The 19057-nt window shown below is 51.6% G+C and overlaps 1 protein-coding gene across 1 annotated transcript in view; it reads left to right on the forward strand.

Annotated features, from left to right (window-relative positions):
- Casz1 (castor zinc finger 1) overlaps window positions 1-19057 on the forward strand; it is a 117144-nt gene that overhangs the window by 41186 nt on the left and 56901 nt on the right. The window contains exon 2 of the mRNA XM_090335837.1: window positions 9983-10034. The gene's annotated coding sequence lies outside the window, so the exon portion shown is untranslated. The remainder of the gene's footprint in view (window positions 1-9982; window positions 10035-19057) is intronic.

A 19057-nucleotide genomic window follows, 5' to 3' on the forward strand; every position in this document is an offset into this window, starting at 1 on the left:
TCCACCTTGGAATTTGTTTTCCAGCTCCTGTCCTGCCCCTGCTGCCCACCAATCCAGTGTGGGCAGCTCCGGTACCATCCTCTCGGCTGTCCATACTCTTTCCTTGGCCTCTGCTCCCAAGGAGCTCCTGATGGGAGCAAAGCTGCCGTCCCCCAACCACACCTTTCTATGTACCTGCCACAGGCTTTGCCATCTCTGACCAGCTATGGGTACAAGAGATGCAGGTTTAGTGCTCGGCTACACAGGAGAGCCTGGGGCTCAGAAGTCAGTTGGGCATGATGAGTAAAGAGAAACAGGGCATGTCTGCCTCCTCCTTCTGTCTGGGGAACTTCTGGCCCCACCAATCAACCCTCAGGTCCCTTATGCTCCTTCCTAAGGACTCTATAGTCCTTTATTTAATTTATTTTTAAAATTGACGCATAATGACATTTCTTTATTTGTTCATTTTTGTGTTGGTACTGGAGCTTGAATTCACTTGGCCTTTAGAAAAAAATTAAATCTGGCACGCTTACCACTTCCAGCTTCTTGTTTGTTTGTTTGTTTGTTTGTTTGTTTGTTTGTTTTTGCTGGCTAATTGGAGATCCGAATCTCTTAGATTCAACCTTGGTTCTCCCATCTCAGCCTCCTGAGTTAGCTAGGATTACAGGTGTGTGCCTTTAGAGCCAAGAGCTTGAGTCCTGGCCTCAGGCCCTTCCTATGTTAGATCCACGGTGCCTGTGGTTGCAGATGTCACCTGACAGTTGGTAACTGGCAGAGTTGGTTGAGGCCCCTCTAACAGGACAGAGGCTGGCAAGGCCAACCCTAGCTGAAGGCCAGAATTAGCCGATTTTGAGAGGTACTCTGGAATGAGCACCCTGTCTCTGGAGCCGAGAGATGAGTGGCCACCAACCTCCCTCCAGTCAGCAGCTGACAGCTAGAAAGAAGCCCAGTGGCAGAGCTGGGCCAGCAGGCAGAAAGCCAGGCAGGCCTTTCACAGGGGCTCCCGTGTCTTGGAGCAAATAGATTTCATTTTTCTGCTTGGGGAAGGGAAGCGCTGGGCAGGCACAGAAATGGAGGAGCTGGAAGGGGTGGGGAAAGCAGGCTGGCCAGGGTAGGGCAGAGGCTGGAGGAAGCTGCAGAAAGGCCGAGGCCCGGAGACAGACAGGAGGAATAAATGGAAGTGACAGGGTCAGGCCAGACCTTTGTCCTGCAGCCTGATTAGAGAGTCTGCCCTGGATTTCTGAAACTTTGGGATGTTGTCCGACAAACTGGAGCTTAATTCTGTCAGAGCGCTGGGGAGATTAGAATTGACATCCTGGGAGCACATTCCTGGCTGGGCAGAAATCCAGCCCCCGCTGGGAAAAACCTGTGAAAGCATGGCCAGCCCGTGGTGGCAGCAGGGGTGCCTATCAGCGCTGGTGGCCATGCCAGCCTTAGGGGTTTAGAGCCAAGAGCCTCTGGAAGGCTGGACTGTAGACGGGAAAGCTTGGGGCACGTGGAAAAGAACACAGACTCTGCAGAGCCACTGGGAAACTGGATTTTGTTGTTGTTGTTGTTATTTGTTTCCTAACTGTGCGGCCTGGAGCAGAGTTGAAGTTTACTGAACCTCTGTTTCCACACCTGTAAAATGGGGCATGTAGGCTTTCCAGCGCCTCTAAGCATCCCTCCTTTCTGCTGAGGTGGGAAGCCCAGCCATGGGAGGGTGAGAGGAACGGGTCAGACTCTTGGTTCTTAGCAACTGAGCCAGCGCCTGCCACAAGATAGCAAGGGTTCTCTGGCTGGATTCCTCAGCAGGGGGTGGCAGGCAGTAAGTACCCAGCAATAGGCTGGAGTATGTGAAATGGCCCTGCTGCTGTGCCAGACTCCAGACAAACGGAAGTGCCCCCAAGGTGGGCCTGCCTCAGTCTCTTAGAGCTCCTAAGCAAGCCAAAGCCACCAGATGCCAGCTGCCTCGAGCATACTCCAGTGAGATGGAGACTACAGGACAAGACTAAAGGCCAAGCCCTTAGAACCCCAAACTAGGCTGTTTCCAGAAGAACTGAGTACCCCCTCCCCATTTCCCTCCTGAGTCTAATGACTTCTAAATATTGGTAAATATTTTGGCTAATGCAGGCTCTCATGGCAGAGAGCAAAGCCGTCTGCAGTTCAGGACCTACAAATTATTTATTAAAGATCTGAGATGCAGCGCAATTATGTGGAAAGAACCCAAAAAAAATTAAATAAATAAGTAACAAAATAAATAAATAACAGCCCCACTGGCCTCTTGAAGGCTTGGGGAGCTGCACACATGATTGCCGACTTGATGAAATCCCCCCGGATGTAATGAGCTGATTTTCTGCTGTTAATATTGCATCTGCTGATGAAGGATTCGTTAGGATAATGGAACGAAGCTAAAATATAAATGACTCCCTGTCAAGAAGCAGCTTTTGTTTGTTGATCTCCTGACAGTTCCCGGGCCAAGGCAGGGGTTGCTGTGTGCACAGGCATTCAGTAGTAGGCAGGAGAGTGGTTGGGGGGGGGGGAGGCGGAAAGGGGGGGGTGAGAGCTTAGGGGACCCCTGGAGCCCCTGGCTCTGTTACCTGAGGCTTTCCTTTCTGGTTGGACTGCTTCACCTTGGAAAGCCCTAGAGCCCTGAGGGCGGGGAAGTCATGGAGGCGGAGCTGAGGGAGAGAAGGCTGTTGTGGGGAGCGGCAGGGTAGTGGTGGAAGTTATCTGGGGAGCTGGGGAGCTGGGCAGAGGGATGTGTAGTGAGAAATGGATGGCTTGGGATCCGCGCTGGAGAAGAAACGCAGTCTCTGTGTGCGGGGGAGCGGTGGTGTGTGGGACAGAGTCACAGGGACTTGAATGGGGAGTCCTTAGGGGGGGCCTAGCAAGAGACCACGTGATCTCCCCATAGTGTGCATTCACAGCTCTTCCTGCCAGGATAGCTCAGATGGTAGTTTACGTCCTTCAACATCGTGGGAGGAAGAGAAGAACCCATTTTCCACAGTTTTCTACTGCTGGCCAGACTTATCTAACACCCCTGTTGAGCTGAGATACTTTGTCTTTTCAAGCCATGTCATGGGATCTGATTATGGAACAATGTGCATACTGTAAAATTTACCATTGTGACCTTCATTGCGTGTGCTGTGTGTGCCAGTCCTAGGGCTTGAACTCAGAGTCTGGGCACTGTCTCTGAGCTTTTTTTTTTTTAATTTTGCTCAAGGCTAGTGTTCTACCACTTAAACTACACCTCTACTTGCAGATGTTTTGGTGAGTCTTCGGTAATAAACAGACATCCTTGCCAAGGCTAGCTTCGAATCATGATCCTCAGATCTCAGCCTCCTGAGTAGCTAAGGTTATAGCTAAGATTACAGGTATGAAGCCACCAGCAACCAGCCCCATGGTAGCCATTTTGAAGTGTACAATTCAGTAGCACTAAGTGTATTCTTAGGAGTATATAACTATTACCAGTGTCTAGTTTCAGAATTTTTTTCCAGAAACCCCACACCCCAATATTAGCAATCACTCCTCATTTTCGTCTTCCCCCAGCATCTGATGGTACATTTTCCATGTTATAGCCTGTGTCAGGGCTCCCTGCCTTTTTATAGCTGAATAGTATTTCATGGTATGGCTGGACTGCATGATTACCCATTCCTCATTCATAGACCCTTGGCTTGGGTCTGCCTTTTGACCATTGTGAATAATGAATAACTTGTGTGTACAAAGTTGTGTTTGAATCCCTGTGTTTTGTCTTTGGGGCTTATGTGTGGGAGTAGAGTTGCTGGATCTCTTCCAGCTTTGAGTGTGTGTGTGTACCTGTGTATGCACTGATATGACAGCATCTCTAAGTTTTTCTTTGCTCAGGGCTAATGCTCTACCACTTGAGCCACAGCTCCATATCTGGCTTTTTGGTGGATCACTGGAGATACCAGTCTCATGAACTTTCCCACCCTGGCTGGCTTCAAACTGTGATCATCAGACCTCAGCCCCCTGAGTGGCTAGGATGGCAGGCATGAGCTCTCAGAGCCTGGGCTTCTCTGAGTTTTTTAGAAACAGGTGTATAGAAGAAAATATTTACTCTGTCAAACAAAGAACTCAGCATTATTTCTGCAGGTCATTACACAGCCGGTGATATGTGACAGAGGTGAGATTCAAACTGGACTCTCACCAACTCTGTACTTATAACTGTTGTTTCATTTTCCTTAGGCCTGACACAGGGTCACATGCATAGTATGTGCTCAGTAAATGTGTGGTGATTGCTATGAATCAGGCCTGGGAGAGTGTGAGAGTCATCTTATGGGAGAGGTCGGGGTTCCACCCTACCCTTGACCTTGCATGGATACAGACTGTATTGGACATTTCTGAGCCCTTCCCAGCAGGAAAAACAAATCTAGCCACTCCATGGCCAGCACTATTTCTCATCTTGACCTTCTAGAGAAAAAGAGAGCCTGCTCATCCACTGACGTCATCCCTTCTTCTTGGGGACAGGACAGGTCTGTCCGGGAAGATCTGAGGCAACTCTATGGCAGAGCCACTCAGAAATGATGGCATTTCTTTTTCCAGGTGAAATCCTAGGGAGAGCAGGGTGCCCAGCTCTTTGCCTAGAGCCTAAGTCACTCTCAGAGTCCCTGGCCACACACGGGACCCACTCAGAGGCAGCGTGTCTGGGTCATCTACTGGCCTTATCTGCCTCTGAACGGGCCTCCCTCCTGACCCTATATAGGATTTTAAAATTTTGGGCCCCAAAATTCACTCCAGAGGCCTGCTCCTACTCCTGACCCCAGACAGCCGTACCACCTGCCCTCCCTTCTGCAGGCCTGGGGCTCTTTTCCCTGTGTGGGGACAGGCGGCCCACTCTGGCTGGCCGCCTCTGTCCAGATCTGGCACCTGCGGGTCTGTGGCGACCCTGAGACCCTTCATTGTCTTCCTAACCACTGTGTAAAGATTTCAGGCTTCCTTTGACCTTTCTGTTTTGCTTGGTTATTCTGTGGTGTCCCACTGGCACCAGTCCCCTGCAGTATGACAGAGGGGGCTGGGGGGGGACCGAGGGGGACTGTCCCCTGCCTGTGGCCTTTTTCTCCCCAGCCCTCCTCCCCTGTGGCACTTTGTATTCTCTCTCTTTCTTTTTCCCTCGATGTCTGTCTGTCTGCCTGTCTGCCTGTCTGTCTCTCATTCACACACACTCTCTCTCTCTTTCACTCTTTTAACATGGTTTTCCTAAAAAGTTTTTTAATCAATCAAATTTGAGGCAGAAAATAGGTTTTGTCACGCCTGGTCCCGGGATAGTGTGATTCTCACTCAGGCTCCTGACAGCTCTTCAATGAAGGAAGGAGGCCAAACAGAATATTTCTCCGTGAAAGTGCCCGTTTCCATGACACCGCCCCCTTGTTGTCTGTGCTGCCCCCCCCACCCCAACTACCCAGCTGACATAGCCCCAACCCCTGTGAAAGGGCTGACCAGGGAGAGGGTGTGTGAGGATGGAGAGGCTGCCCAGGGCCACATGGGCTAGGGGGTGGGGAGCCAGGCAACGGGACAGCTGTCCTGAGCCTCCTTGGCCTGAGAGGGCTGGGAGAAGGGAGGCTGCGAGGTAGGAAGCTGGCCTGTTGTGCATAGTCAGAGCCTTCGTTGTTATGGAGAACGGAGGCTGCTGTGAGAGGCTCTGGACACAGGTCCTGGCTCCAGGCAGAGGGTCTGGACTTGGATTATACATTTTCAGGTCCTGCAACACTGATTCCTGAGTCCCTATAGCCTTTACTCTCCTCCCCACTCTCCTGGTCTTTCCCCTCTCTCCTGGGCACCGGCTTTTCCTTCCCTCTTGGCCTCTTCCTGGTCTAAAATCTCTCCTCCCTCCCAACTTCCAGGGCCCTGGTCCCCCACTCAGAGCCCCTTGTAGCCCTTCAGGGTCTTCCCTCTTGGTCCTACTTCTCCTTCTTCCTCCCCATCCCTGTCTTTTGCCCTGTCCTCTTTCTGACTCTTCTCACTCTCTTTTATAATTAATGATTAGTTTTAATTGGTTTGCTTAGGCAGCCTGACAGCAAATTAACAGAAACCAACCAAGGGCTGCCAGGCTTGGGTGGAAGACCACTGCGCTCCACTCTGGCTAGGAGAAGGGAGAGCAAGACTGACCTACAGACTCACTTCCTAGCCAGAGGGTTGGGCAGGCTCCATGGAGGTCACACCTCACCTGGACAGGTACAGCAGTCAAGGGGAAGAAGGAAACACAGGAGGTCAACTTTTGATATGCTTTAATTCTTCTCAATCTCCACATTCTTTTTCAGAAATTATCTCAGGCCAGGTACCAGTAGCTGATGCCTATAATCTTAGCTCAGGAGGCTGAGATTTGAGAAATCATAATTCAAAGCCAGCCCCAATTAACTACCCCCCAAATAGCCAGAAGTGAAGCTGTGGCTCTAGTGGTAGGATGCTAGCCGTTGCAAAAAAAAAAAAAAAAGAGGCTCAAGCACAGGATCAAGGCCCTCAATTCCAGTCGTAGAAACAGCTGCCTCCCTCCCCCCAAAAAAGAAGCAAGGTTGGATAGAAGGTGGGAAAGAGCCCGAGTACAGTAACTTACATCTGTAATCCTAGCTACTCAGGAAGCTGAGATCTGAGGACTGCGGTTTAAAGCCAGCCTGGGCACTAAAGACCTCTAGACGCTTATCTCCAATTAACCACTAGAAAACCAGAAGTGGCTCTTGGATCAAGGGGTAGGGTGGTAGCCTTGACCTGGAGAGCTCAGGGACAGCACCCAGGCCCAGAGTTCAAGCCCCACAACCAACTAAAAGTAGAAGAAGAAGAAGAAGAAGAAGAAGAAGAAGAAGAAGAAGAAGAAGAAGAAGAAGAGGAAGAGGAAGAGGAAGAGGAGGAGGAGAAGGAGGAAGAGGAGGAGGAGGAGGAGGAGGAGGAAGGGAAAGGCTTCTTCTGCTTTTAGTCTAAGGCAGGGTTTGCTTTTGCTTATTTGTTTTTTCAAAAAAATTTTGTGTCTTTTCTTGGGATCAACCTCAGAACATTGCACTTACTAGGCAAGCACTTTGCCACAGAGCTACTTCCCATCCCAGGATTTGCTTTTGGAACCGCTATCCTTACCTATGCTATGGCTTATAGGGTTGGCGGCTTGATTTCTCCAGGGCCAAAGATTCAATTCTTTCTCGTGGACAGAGAAGAGGCCAAAAGGCTATGATCATTGTGAGTTCTATTGCCTGCCAACTGTCAGTCCATGATAGCCTAAAAGCTCCAGGACGTGGCTCTGCTCCTGATTTAACATGTCCCTCTGGACTGCAAGCCCTTAACTTTCCAGCCTCAGTTATCTGATCAGAGTAGTTAGGATTAAGAACATTGGATGGATGGATGGATCGGTATGGACAGATAGGTGGTTGTATCTAAGAGTGGATAGGTGGGTGGATGGATGGTAGATAGATGGATGATGGATAGATAAATGGAGAGATGGATGGATGGGTGTATATGATGGCATGTAGATGATGCTGGCTGGATAGAAGGGAGGGTGGAAGGAATGGATGTTGTGAATGGGGATGGATGGGGTGTGGATAGGTGCTGGTGGCTGGAGAAGGGTGGAGTGATTGATGGACAGATGGTAGAATAGGTATACTGAGATCTCCTGGATTTGTTCTTCCGTGACCTCTGAGCATATTCTTTTTCTAGCCTCGGCCCCCTTCATGGTAAGCCCTCTATGCAAAACAGTCCTAGTTTCTGTATAGCTCTCCTCGGTCTGACAGAATCCTTCCACGACGGCATCAACTTTGTCCTTTTCTGCTCATCCTTCGGGGTGCTCAGCCACTGTGTCCAAAACAGGCCATCAGGAATAGGGAGGAACAGAAATAGGAAAAGACGTCCAGGAAAGAAAAGAAAAATGCTGAACTGGAAACCTAGGATTCACCCAGGGTCCTGGGGCCTCCCAAGAGGCCATGTCCATGCTGTCATCAGCCAGCACGGATGGGGATGGATACCTGCCCTGGACAGGTGAGGGACAGGACTGCAGGGCTAGCTTGTCCGGGAGACCCGTATGTACACATCCCTATCCCTCCCCCGCCCGCCCCCAGCCCCCCGACCAACTCTTAGAAAGTTTCCTCCCGATTGTTCTGTGTGATCAGATCTGCAAGTTGCTCTCTAAGCTTCTTGTCACATTTTGACTTAATGAAGTGCAACTGCTGAGGGATTTGGGTTCAGCGCTCCGGTCTCCCGCGCTCCCTTGTTGTCAGAAAACAGGGGTGGTTGGGGACGGCAACACCGCACTGCAAGTCGTTATCATTCCGGTCAGTCTGTTTAACACAAAATTAAACAAAGAACTAATTAGTGCCTCATGAATTAATAAATGCACAGTTGCCTGGGAGGATGGGAGGGGAGAAAAAGGTGGTAGAAGAGAGATATTGGAGTTGTGGAGTTGGGGGGCTTTGGGGGTTCAAGGGAGGCTGGCCTGGCCGCCTTGACGGATCTCAGGCAAGGAGAACTTGGGATGGACAGGATTTAGATGATACTTGTGGCTGCAATGTGAGCCTGGCCAGCCAGGCCCGCCCAGGGCTTTCCAGAGGACACTTTCCAGGGTGCCCACGCTAGGCCCCAAGGCCTAAATCACAGTCCTTTCACTTTACCCAGCTTGCCCCCCCCTCTCTCCTCCTCCTCCTCCTCCTCCTCCTCCTCCTCCTCCTCCTCCTCCTCCTCCTCCTCCTCCTCCTCTCCCTCTCTCTCTCTCCAGGCCTCTGCCTGTCTTTTCCACCTCTGAGTGAACTCCCTTCTTTTTTCCCCCTCTACTGCCCCCTGTCTCAGTTGCCCACCTGCAGGTCCCCCTGTCCCAGCTGAATAGGGAGGGCTGTGTGATACCCACAGGGAAGCCCTCCCCAAACCACTTTCCAAACCTGTAACTGGCAAGGTGAACTCTGCCCTAGTGGGTATCCTGTGCCCCAGCCACCCAGCAGAGACAGCAACTGCTGGCAGAGACAGAGTCTTCCTTAAGAGGGCATGTCAGGTACAATTAGCATTATGTGTCCTAAGTATGTCCTGGGAACAGGAGAACCGGCGCTGGGACTGGGCGGCATTCTGGGAGCCCCGTACAAGGTCACCTCATTTCTCGAAATCCCCCCCAATCTGATTTGGGGATTACATGGCCTAAGGAAATTGGTGTTATTCCTCTTGCATCATGGATAAGCCACAAATGAAGAGGGGGGGGGTGGAGAAGCAGCAAACCTTCACCAAGCAGGGACAATGCTAAGGCTAGGTACAGAGCCTGGCCCAGGCAAAGGCATCCAGCCAGGTGGACAGACAGAAGATTCCACGTGTCTTTCCTCAACAGACAAGTCTGTTTCGTTTGAACTTGACTCCCTAAACTCCTGCTCTGGTAGAGGGCATAAGCCTGAAGGCTGGGCCAAGTTGCCTGTTGGGCAAAGGCCCTCGGCGTTGCTGGGAGATTTCCCGAGCCCTCTGTGGATCCCTAGTGGGGACTGGCATGACCCCAGGAGGAAGGTACTGTCCACAGCATGCTCCTAGGGCCCTGGGCCTCCTGGTGCCTGGTGCTGGTCTGCTCTTGCCCCTTCTGCGTGCACTTGCTATAGGCAACAGCAGGGAGTCTATTGTTTTTATTTTCAGGAGCCACGAGACAAAAATAAAAGAGTGGTTGACACTATCTCTGTTGTTGTCCCAGGCATCCCCTCTCAGTCACACTACAGCTTCACAGGAGCCTGGGGGCCCATAACCGTGTCCCCTCCCGTGCCCCTACTTCCATCTGCCTCCATGGGGGAGTCTGTAAAGCATGGTCTGACTACCTGGTTAGGAGTCTCGCGAGGGCTGTGTTTCCCTCTGCTCAGTCTCTGCTATTTTCTGAATTTTTCAACTCTGGTACATAAATGGGCCACCATCAGGGCTCACGGAGTATGCCTGACCTGCTGTTGTCCTCTGGCTGGCCCTGGGTCATTCATCCTTCTACCTATGGTGACAGGGACACAGAGGCACACAGAGATTGGGGGGTGTCATGGGCTTACTCTGAAAACGCTAACAGTCTCCCTTCTCTCCCCAGGATGAAGTGACACCCCAGCTGTGTTTGAAGCACCTGCAGGACCTGCTATAAGGTAAGGCCAGAGCCCTTCTCTGATTCTGATCCTGTGTCCTCCCTGTCCCCCATCCCTGATAGTTGTAATCTTGGCCTGGGTTCAGTTGGGAACGGGAGCCATGTCATCCATTGCAACTGGTCAGGAACCACTTCTGAGCAGTTCTTTGTGTTTCTGTGTTTGTGCTAGTCCTAGGGCTTGAACTCAGGGCCTAGGCACTGGCTCTGAGCTTTTGTCGCTCAAGGCTAGCACTCTAGCATTCAAGCCACAGCTCTACTTGCAGCTTTTTGGGGGATTAGGCAGTCGCATGGACTTTCCTGCCCTCACTGACTTTGAACCGCAATCCTCAGATCTCAGTATCCTGAGTAGCTAGGGTGATAGATGTGAGCCATGGAAGGCCTGGCTCCTGCTTTCTTAGGTTGGAAATGTGCTGGGAGTAGGGGTGTGGATTGCAGCGTTGGCGCGAGGCATGTGCCAGGCAGTCAAGCTAGCTGGTGCCTGGGGTCAGTCTGCCTGGATGACCACAGGGCTCTGGTTGGTTATCTGCCACCCAGGCTGCCCTTAGCTCTCAAAGAAGCTCTGCCTTCATGTCCTGTGAGGGGAAGTCAGTGGGCTTTGAAGCCCTGCAAGCCCCTCTCTGCTTTCTTCCTTCTAGGCTGTGTCTCTGAGGTTCAAGTGGCCTTCTTCTAATCACCCAAGGCAAGAGGCCACAGAGTCCTGCCTTGCCTAGGTCTTCCCAGAGGCTGGGCCCACGAGACAGCCCTGGTCCTTACTGGCTGTCACAGTCCCCTGGTGGCTTGAGGAACCACAGGGCCACCGGGCCTCAGCCCCAGGCAGTGCTGTGTCAGAGGTGACCGGTGGAACGCCAGTGTTATGTAAATAGAGGGGCCTGCCTGGCGGGCGAGCTGGCTGGCCACAGCCATCCATCATCCTGGCTCTCGGCGGGGCAGGGCACAGACACGGCACCATGCGCTTGGCTCCAAACCTGTTTGTTTTCCCTTTGTCTCTTGTGTTTCGGGAGGCCTCGTCTGCAATGGACTCCGGGTTTTGTCCTGTTGCCCTCCTCCTGCTAGGGAGGATGGGGGAAGGGAGGAGAGTCCCCGGCTCCCACCGCGGCGTCCCTTTCGGACTTCAAAGGCTCCCCAAGCATTGTCTGCGACGGCGTGCAGTGGCCCTGAAAACGTGATCAGAGGCGGCCCGGTGTAGGGCAGGCCCGGCCTGCGCCCTGCGCTCTTGCTGGGGCGCATGGATTCCTCCCTTTGCTGCCAGCACCACCCTGGTTACAGCACCAACTCCTGGGTCCTCCTGTGCCTGCCTTTCTCTTCCCAGGCCCCTTTCCACTCCCTCTGGCTGTTCCTTGCAGGCATCTCCAGCCTCCACCCCTTCCTACCATCCGAAACAAATGCTAGCATCAGGAAGGGCTTTCCAGGATCCTGAGAGCTGGAACTTGGTTTCCCATACCAGGCCTTGCTCTCTTCCTTCTCTTTGTCCACCCTCTGCATCACAGTCTTGTTTCGTAAGCCCAGAAGCATGGAACTAGACCCCCTGTGTCCCCAGGCAGCAGTCCTCAAAGTCAGTGCCAGTGGCTTCCATTTTCTGGAGCAGCCCTGGGAAAACCATTGTCCCTAGATCACCTTTGGCCACAGCCTGTTTGTTTGTTTGTTTTTATAAATAAAGTTTTATTAGAAACAACCATACCACATGGGTGGCTCACACCTGTAATCCTAGCTACTCAGAAGGCTGAGATCTGAGGATCTCAGTTCAAAGCCAACGCTGGCAGGAAAGTGGGTGAGACTCTTATTATCTTCAGTGAAGCAACAAGCCAGGAATAGAAGTATGGCTCAAGTAGCAGAACACCAGCCTTGAGCAAAAAAGGCAAATGCAAGTATAAGGCCTGAGTTCAAGTCCCAGGATATATATATATATATATATATATATATATATATATATATATATATGAATTCGGGGGGTCAGGATAATGTATAAAGGGGTTACAGTTACACCTAGGTAGTAGGTACATTACTTCTCACACATTTATACCGCTTCTCATGTTTTTGTCCCCATTTCCCTCCCACCACCCCAAGCCCCCCCAATATTGGCACAATAAAAAGGAAAAGAAGGAAGGAAGGAAGAAAGGAAGAAAGGAAGGAAGGAAGGAAGGAAGGGAGAAAAAAAACTAAAAGGAACAACCAAGCTGGGCACTGGTGGCTCACGTCTGTAATCCTAGCTACTCAGGAGGCTGAGATCTGAGGATCGAGGTTCAAAGCCAGCCTGGGCACTAAAGTCCATGAAATTCTTATCTGCAATTAACCACCAGAAAAACAGGAAGTAGTGCTGTGGTTTTAGTGGTAGAGCTGTAGGTTTGAGCTGAAGAGCTCAGGGACAGCAACCAAGCCCAGGGTTCAAGCCCCAGGACTGACAAAAAAAAAAAGAAAGAAAGAAAGAAAGAAAGAAAGAAAGAAAGAAAGAAAGAAAGAAAGAAAGAACGAACAATGTTCATTCAATTTCATATTATCAGTAGCTACAGAAACGGATTTACAGAGCAGAAAATGTTTATTATCTGGCTCTTCACAGAAAGTTTGCTGGCCCCACCCAGCCTTGGGAGTTGTTCTCATTTCCCCTCTCACCCCCTGTCTCGCATGGTGGGTGTCTCAGTTCCTGGGTATGAAGTGCACTCCTGGCTGCAGTCTGGGCCTGGGTCCTGAGTGGGATTGTCAAAGGGACCCTGGCTATTATCTAGAAACCCCCCAATGGGACATGGCAGGCTGGGTACAGCCCTGGTCTTTTGAGGAGCCCCTGTACCTCCTTTCCTTTGGGCTTCCTTCTCTGCTGAGAGCCTCCTTCCTAGAGGAGGCGGTCCCAGCTCTTCTGACAGCTCTAGAGTGCTTTCTCACAGCCTCGCCTTTAACTTCAATTCTGCAATTGTTTTTTTGCAAGAAATGGGGTCCTACTTTATTGTCAGGACCCAAAGATAGAAGGAATGCAGGGTTTCTCCTCCCTCCCAGAGCCTGCATTTTCAGATAGGCATAGCAGCCAGCCCCAGCAGGTGCCACAGGGCCGCCTGTCCCTGTCCCAGGGTTCCTCTGAGTCTAATTCCCCAAGGGCTTAGAACGTGAGGCCCCTGATTCTGGGGACCTGTGAAACATCAAGCCTCTGGGGCAGTGCTGGGCTTCTCACTTCAATTGCTGAGCCCCCAGAAAGTACCCCTACCTTTCAGAGGGCCGTCTTCTCCTGCCTGCCTGCCATATGCTGCAGGCTGTGGCAAGGAGGACCTGGGATGCTGGAGGAGGAGGAAGGGGGAGACAAAGGGGGAGCCTAGGGGCCAGGCTCTGGGGGTCACTCAATGGGCCCCATGACGGGGGACTAATCTGGGAGCCAGGCTCCAAGCCCTAGAGGAAAGGCAGACAGGGAGGGGGGCAATCAAAGGAGAAGTCTACCGCTCAACTCACTGGCTGCCCTCTCCCACTGGCTCTGCCACAGTGGAGACACCTTTTCTCCCCTTTCAGACCTTCTCTCTGCACTCCATAAGTTTCTCTCCTTCCTGGCCTTCCCACAGCCATGTCACCTCCCCATCCCACCCCCAGAACTCAAGGCTCCCTCTCTTTCCCTCTCCCCCCCTCTCCTTTTCATCTACTCGGAAGGCTTTACTTTACTTCCTTGTCACCCTAATTGATTGCATTAACCTTTCAGCGTATTGGATTTCCCCGGCATCGTGCAGAGAGCCCTGTGCAATATGCTTATAATCTGAGCCATAATGGACAGTTTGCAGTCAACAAGCCCCTTCTCCCATAGGCCCCGTTGACATCTCTCTTGCCCAGGCCATCCTGGCCACTTCCCTGGCTGGCAGGGGTGGGGCATTGCAATGGGGCCAAGAGGAAGTGGACCCACGCTCAGACCTGCTGATGTGCTCCCCTGCCTTGCCTCTCCTCTCCCTCTGGCCCTGCCTCTGGCCTCGCATCTCCTTTTCCAAACTCCCTGGCCCAGTGCCTGCCAGGCCTCAAGTCTTTGTTGAGTCCTCTTGGCTTGGCTCTCTACGCCTGGGGATCTGGAGTAAGTAGCTGCTGTGGCTGGCTCGGAGTTTGTGAATGAGAGCTCCTTATCCCACTCGGATGGCTCTGAGAACAGGCTGACCCTGAGAGGAGAGACCTCTCGGCTAGTCTGGCTTTTGAAGTGATGAAAAGGGCTCTGTGGACTTTCCAGAAGCTGGACCACTCCTGGGAAAGATGTGGATGCATGAGGAAGACAGAGGCAAGAGAGAAAGGACACAGTCGGGACTGGCTGTGGGTGAACCAAGCAGCAGGATTTCTCCTGGAGAGCTAGGGCGCAGGGTTTCAGCCCTGTCGCCTGTGCTCACGTCAGCTTCGTGGGATTTCAGTTGTCGTGGGGGATGTCGCAGGGTCTTCATTGAGCAGGCCCACCTGAGGGGAAATAAAAGCAGTAAACCAGGAGAAAACACCACAGGGCAGATGACCAGTGGAAGACATGGAGGGAGCCAGGGAGTAGATTTGGTAGGTACTGGACTCCTCGATGGGCACCTGCTAGTCCAGCATTAGGCTGAAGAGCCAGCCCCAGGCCAGCATCATGGTGCTGGGAGTTGAGCCCCCCTCGGTCGTGACCACAGCCTGAGCCCAGCAGCCTGATAGACTGAGGCGTCACTCACCATGAGACGGGATGTCAGGCTGAATACATTTGTGTCAGGCTGGAGGAGGAGGACGGAAGCTCCCATTAGCCCTGGTGGTACTTCCTCTCTCCCGCTCGGTTCTCTCCCCAGCCCTCTGCCCATCATCTGCTTCTGCTGACCCCTCCCCCCCACCTCCTCCCATCACTCCATCCCTGCAAAGGGCATGCTTTGGCAAGAGAGGGCCGGACCTCGGTCCTTCCCATCCTCTCCCAAGGATTTTGGGGGTGGGAAGAGGGCACGGCAGGGAGAAGCCAAGCAGCGAATTAAAGTTTGTGCTTGTCAGTGTCAGAAGATGCTAAATAACCCTGTAACTAGTATGAAGGTGAATTCACGGTCTACTGCACATGGAGAATATGAATGTCTGCGAGACGGGCAAGTGTGCTGCCTGGACGCCCGCCTGCCACGGTGGGCAGCCTTCTCCCCGGGGACCAGAGGGAGGCAGGAGGAGGCCATGCACTTTCCCACCCCTGCCAGGGAGCAGCTGCCCGAGAGCCCCCACCAAGCCCCTGGAGGCAGCTGAGCAGCTTGACAACCTGCTGGCCCTCACCAGGGACCCAAAGAAGCATTTGTAAGCCCAGCAGCGTCTGCGCCCAGAGCCCAGCTCAGGCATGCTCTTGATTGACAGGGGCCCTTTCCTGAGCACTTACCTTGTGCCAGGCCATGTGCCTTCCCCACAACGCCACACATCCAGGGTTGTCATTTTGTCCTCCTTTTCCTTTCATTTTTTTTTCAATCACTACTCTGTTGAGATACAATTCACATAGTACAAAATTCAGCCTCTTAAAAATGCACAATTCAGGGCCGGGAGTTTGGCCTAGTGGTAGAGTGCTTGCCTAGCATGCACAAAGGCCCAGGTTCGAATCCTTGGTACCGCATACATATAAAAAAAGCCGGAGTGGTGCTGAGGCTCAAGTGGTAGAGCTCTAGCCTTGAGAAAGTCCAAGGACAGTGCTCAGGCCCTGAGCTCAAGCCCAGGACTGGCAAAAAAAAAAAAAAGAAAGAAAAGAAAGAAAAAAATGCACAATTCTGGGCTGGGAGTTTGACCTAGTGGTAGAGTGCTTGCCTAGCATGCATGAAAACCTCGGTTCAGTTCCTCAGTACCACATACATGGGGGGGGAAAAAAGCCAGAAATGGTGCTGTGGCTCAAATGGTCGAGCTCTAACCTCGAGAAAGTCTAAGGACAGTGCCCAGGCCCTGAGTTCAAGGCCCAAGACTGGCAAAAGAAAAAAATACAGGGGCCGGGAGTTTGGCCTAGTGGTAGAGTGCTTGCCCAGCATGCATGAAGACCCGGGTTCGATTCCTTGGTACCCCACATACATAGCAAAAAGCCGGAAGTGGTGCTGAGGCTCAAGTGGTAGAGCTCTAGCCTTGAGAAAGTCCAAGGACAGTGCTCAAGCCCTGAGCTCAAGCCCAGGACTGGCAAAAAAAAAGAAAAAGAAAAAGAAAAAAATACACAATTCAGTGGCATTTAGGATATTCACAAGGTTGTGTCAACCATTGCCACTCTTGTGTGTGTTCGTGTGTGTGTGTGTGTGTGTGTGTGAGAGAGAGAGAGAGAGAGAGAGAGAGAGAGAGAGAGAGAGAGAGAGAGAGAGAGAGAGAGAGAGACAGTACGGGGGCTTGAACTTAGGGCTTGAGAATTTTGCTTAAGGCTGGTGCTCTACCACTTGAGCCATAGCTCCACTTGGCATTTAATTGAAGTTAAGTTGTCTCACAACCTTTTCTGTTAGGGCTGGCTTCAAACCACAGTTCTCAGATCTTAGCCTCCTAAAATCACCACCATCTTATTTTTAGAACATTTTCATTCCCCTAGAAAGATACTCAAGACCCCTCATCACTCCCTACCCCCGAATCCTTACAAACCTGGGCCCTCATTCACATAGCTGGGAGGCTTGGAGTGTGCTGATGACTTAAAGTGGTCCAGCCTGTGGATGATGGAGCTGGGGTTTGAATCCAGATGGAGCCACTCCAGAGCCAGTGCTCTTGTGAGGGATTGTTCCATGTCCTGGCTGCATGCCCCTGCCCCCCTCCCCCAACCCAGCACATGTTTCTGACGGTTTGGGCTTGGGTCTGTACATGCCCCATCCAGACACATAGTCCAGGCAATAACATGCATCTCTCCCCTCCCCAGGTACACTGGAGACTGAGCAAAAAAAAAAAAAAGCTTTCCACACACCTCTCTAAGCACAGCAACCTCCCTTCCCCTTGATCCGCCCCTGCTCACCTCCACAGTCATGTTCTTGGGAGGCTGGGCTGGCACCGGAACTGGTAGCAACCAGACAGCCCAAGTAGCCAATGGGGCTCCAGTGGTTTGGGAGTTTTAAAAATGAGAAATCCCCATGTCTTGTGATCATTGTAAGTGAAATCAAGTGCCAGCACAACATTCCAGAACAGGTCCCTGCCCAAGTTGGGGCCATGGCCAGGCCCCCAGTCCCGTTCCATGTCCCACCCTCCCTAAAGCCTCTCTCTATTTAGCTCCTGCTCTCTTTGGCTTATCTTCTGCTGTTTCTCACCCTTTTTGGCCCACCTGCCTTTCTCTTCTCTCACACCCTACTTTCTCACCACAAAACTCAAAAGAAAGAAAGAAAGAAAGAAAGAATGGGAAAGAAAGAATGAATGAAAAAGAAACAGTTTTGGCAGCCAAGCTCTTGCATTTGCAAGATTTAGGAATTAATGTGAAACTGTCACTGCTTCTGATAAGAGATAAATCCGAGGACCAAAGACAAAGGGAAAAGTAGACAAGAGAATGACTCTCTTGGGTTGAGTGTGCGTTGGGGTTTTTTTTTTTTTCCTCCTTCTTCTCTCTCCCTGTAAAGCGGAGGATCCGGCTGGGCCAGTTTGGATATTTATTAAGAAAAAGCCAAAGATAATTAACTTTTTTGTTTTTGTTTTGTTTGCGGGTGCCTCCCCTACCGGCACTCCTGGCTGCCTGGCAGATCAGACTTGCCTGCTGTTCTCTGGGCTGCTGGCAGGTCTGTGCTGACTATCCTGAGCCTGGCAGAGCCATCAGCTTCCCCTCAGCCCCCAGCCACCTAGCTTGGGTTTTAGACCCCGAGAGACCTTATGCCACCACCGATGCCACCTCCCCAGGCTCTCCCAACTCATAGAACACCCTGTAGAAGCCGGTAAGTGGTGTGGGGGGAGGGGCTACGGTTGGGATTTTGGCTAATACTTCCCTTAAAGTGGGGGTGGGCAGTTAAAAGTGACTCCCCAAGGGGGTCAGCATAGCTTTTGAGAGGCAAGCAAGGGCTGGACATAGGGTAAGGCTGATTTGAGCCGTGCCGATCCCACCCTTATCCCAGGAAGCTGGTACTCTGCCAGGACCTATGGTTCCTGGGAATGCCTTGAAGAAAACTTGGTTGAGGCCATGGATCTGTGGTATCTGGCTACCCACAGTGGTTGGCTTGTGTGGGTTCCATGTCTGATCCAGCCTAGGCTATCGGGACCTGGCTGATTGGTCAGAGAGCTGGGGCTTGGGCAAGTTGCTGGCTACATCTGATCAGCTGCTCTGGAACTACACAGAGTCTTGACGCCAAGCGGTGGCCTGAGCCCAAGCCTAGCTCATGGGCCAAGAAGATAGCCCTGAGAATTAGAGACCTCCTGGGCGGAAGGAAGGGAGAGGCAAGAGGAAGGCACCTTGGAAGCCAGATCAGTGAGGAGAATGAGAAAGGCTAGCAGGCCCAAGCTGGCTGGGGGGTAGGGGCACAGATTGCCCCTTGTTAGACTAGGGCACCTTGGCCCCTCCCCTGCCAAGTCCCTCTTCTCTGTACTTACCTCTGGCTTCATCCCAGCTGGGCAAGGAGTCAGCCGTGGAAAGGTCTCTCCAGGTGAGAAAGCTGCTTTGGAACTGGACATAGGAAGACATTTTTCAAGGATTTTGCTGGCCTTTTTTTTTTTTCTCTGAAATATAAGGATGTGCAATTTTTTTTGGTTTCAATTTAGCATTGGAGAATTTTATAATTTAGTAATTAAAATCTCTGATAGGCTTTAGAAATTGCGGCTAATTGAATTTAATGGGAAGATGATTTTCAATTTTATTTGATTACCGGGACCCCTGGCATCGGTATTTATGGGAAAAAAATGGGAAATGTGCTGTGTGGGCTAAGATGGCATAATTGAATTAGGGATAATCGGATTTCTCCGTCATGAATTTCACTATAATTTTCCTATAATTTTCCATTAGATATCTAGTTTACAAATATTCACAAAGAAATGAAGCTCTTTCGGAATGGAGATTGCTGGCTAACAGGATTATGGGCCAAGCGTGCGGCCGAGCCAGCCCCGGTCCTGCCATAATGCAATCCCTGTGTCTGCCTTACACTTAGCGTGGCCTTGGCTCCTTTCTTCGCCACCCACTCTGCT

This window comes from Megascapheus bottae, chromosome 6 (genome assembly GCF_031878675.1).
Source record: "Megascapheus bottae isolate mThoBot1 chromosome 6, mThoBot2.hap1, whole genome shotgun sequence".
NCBI lineage: Eukaryota > Metazoa > Chordata > Mammalia > Rodentia > Geomyidae > Megascapheus > Megascapheus bottae.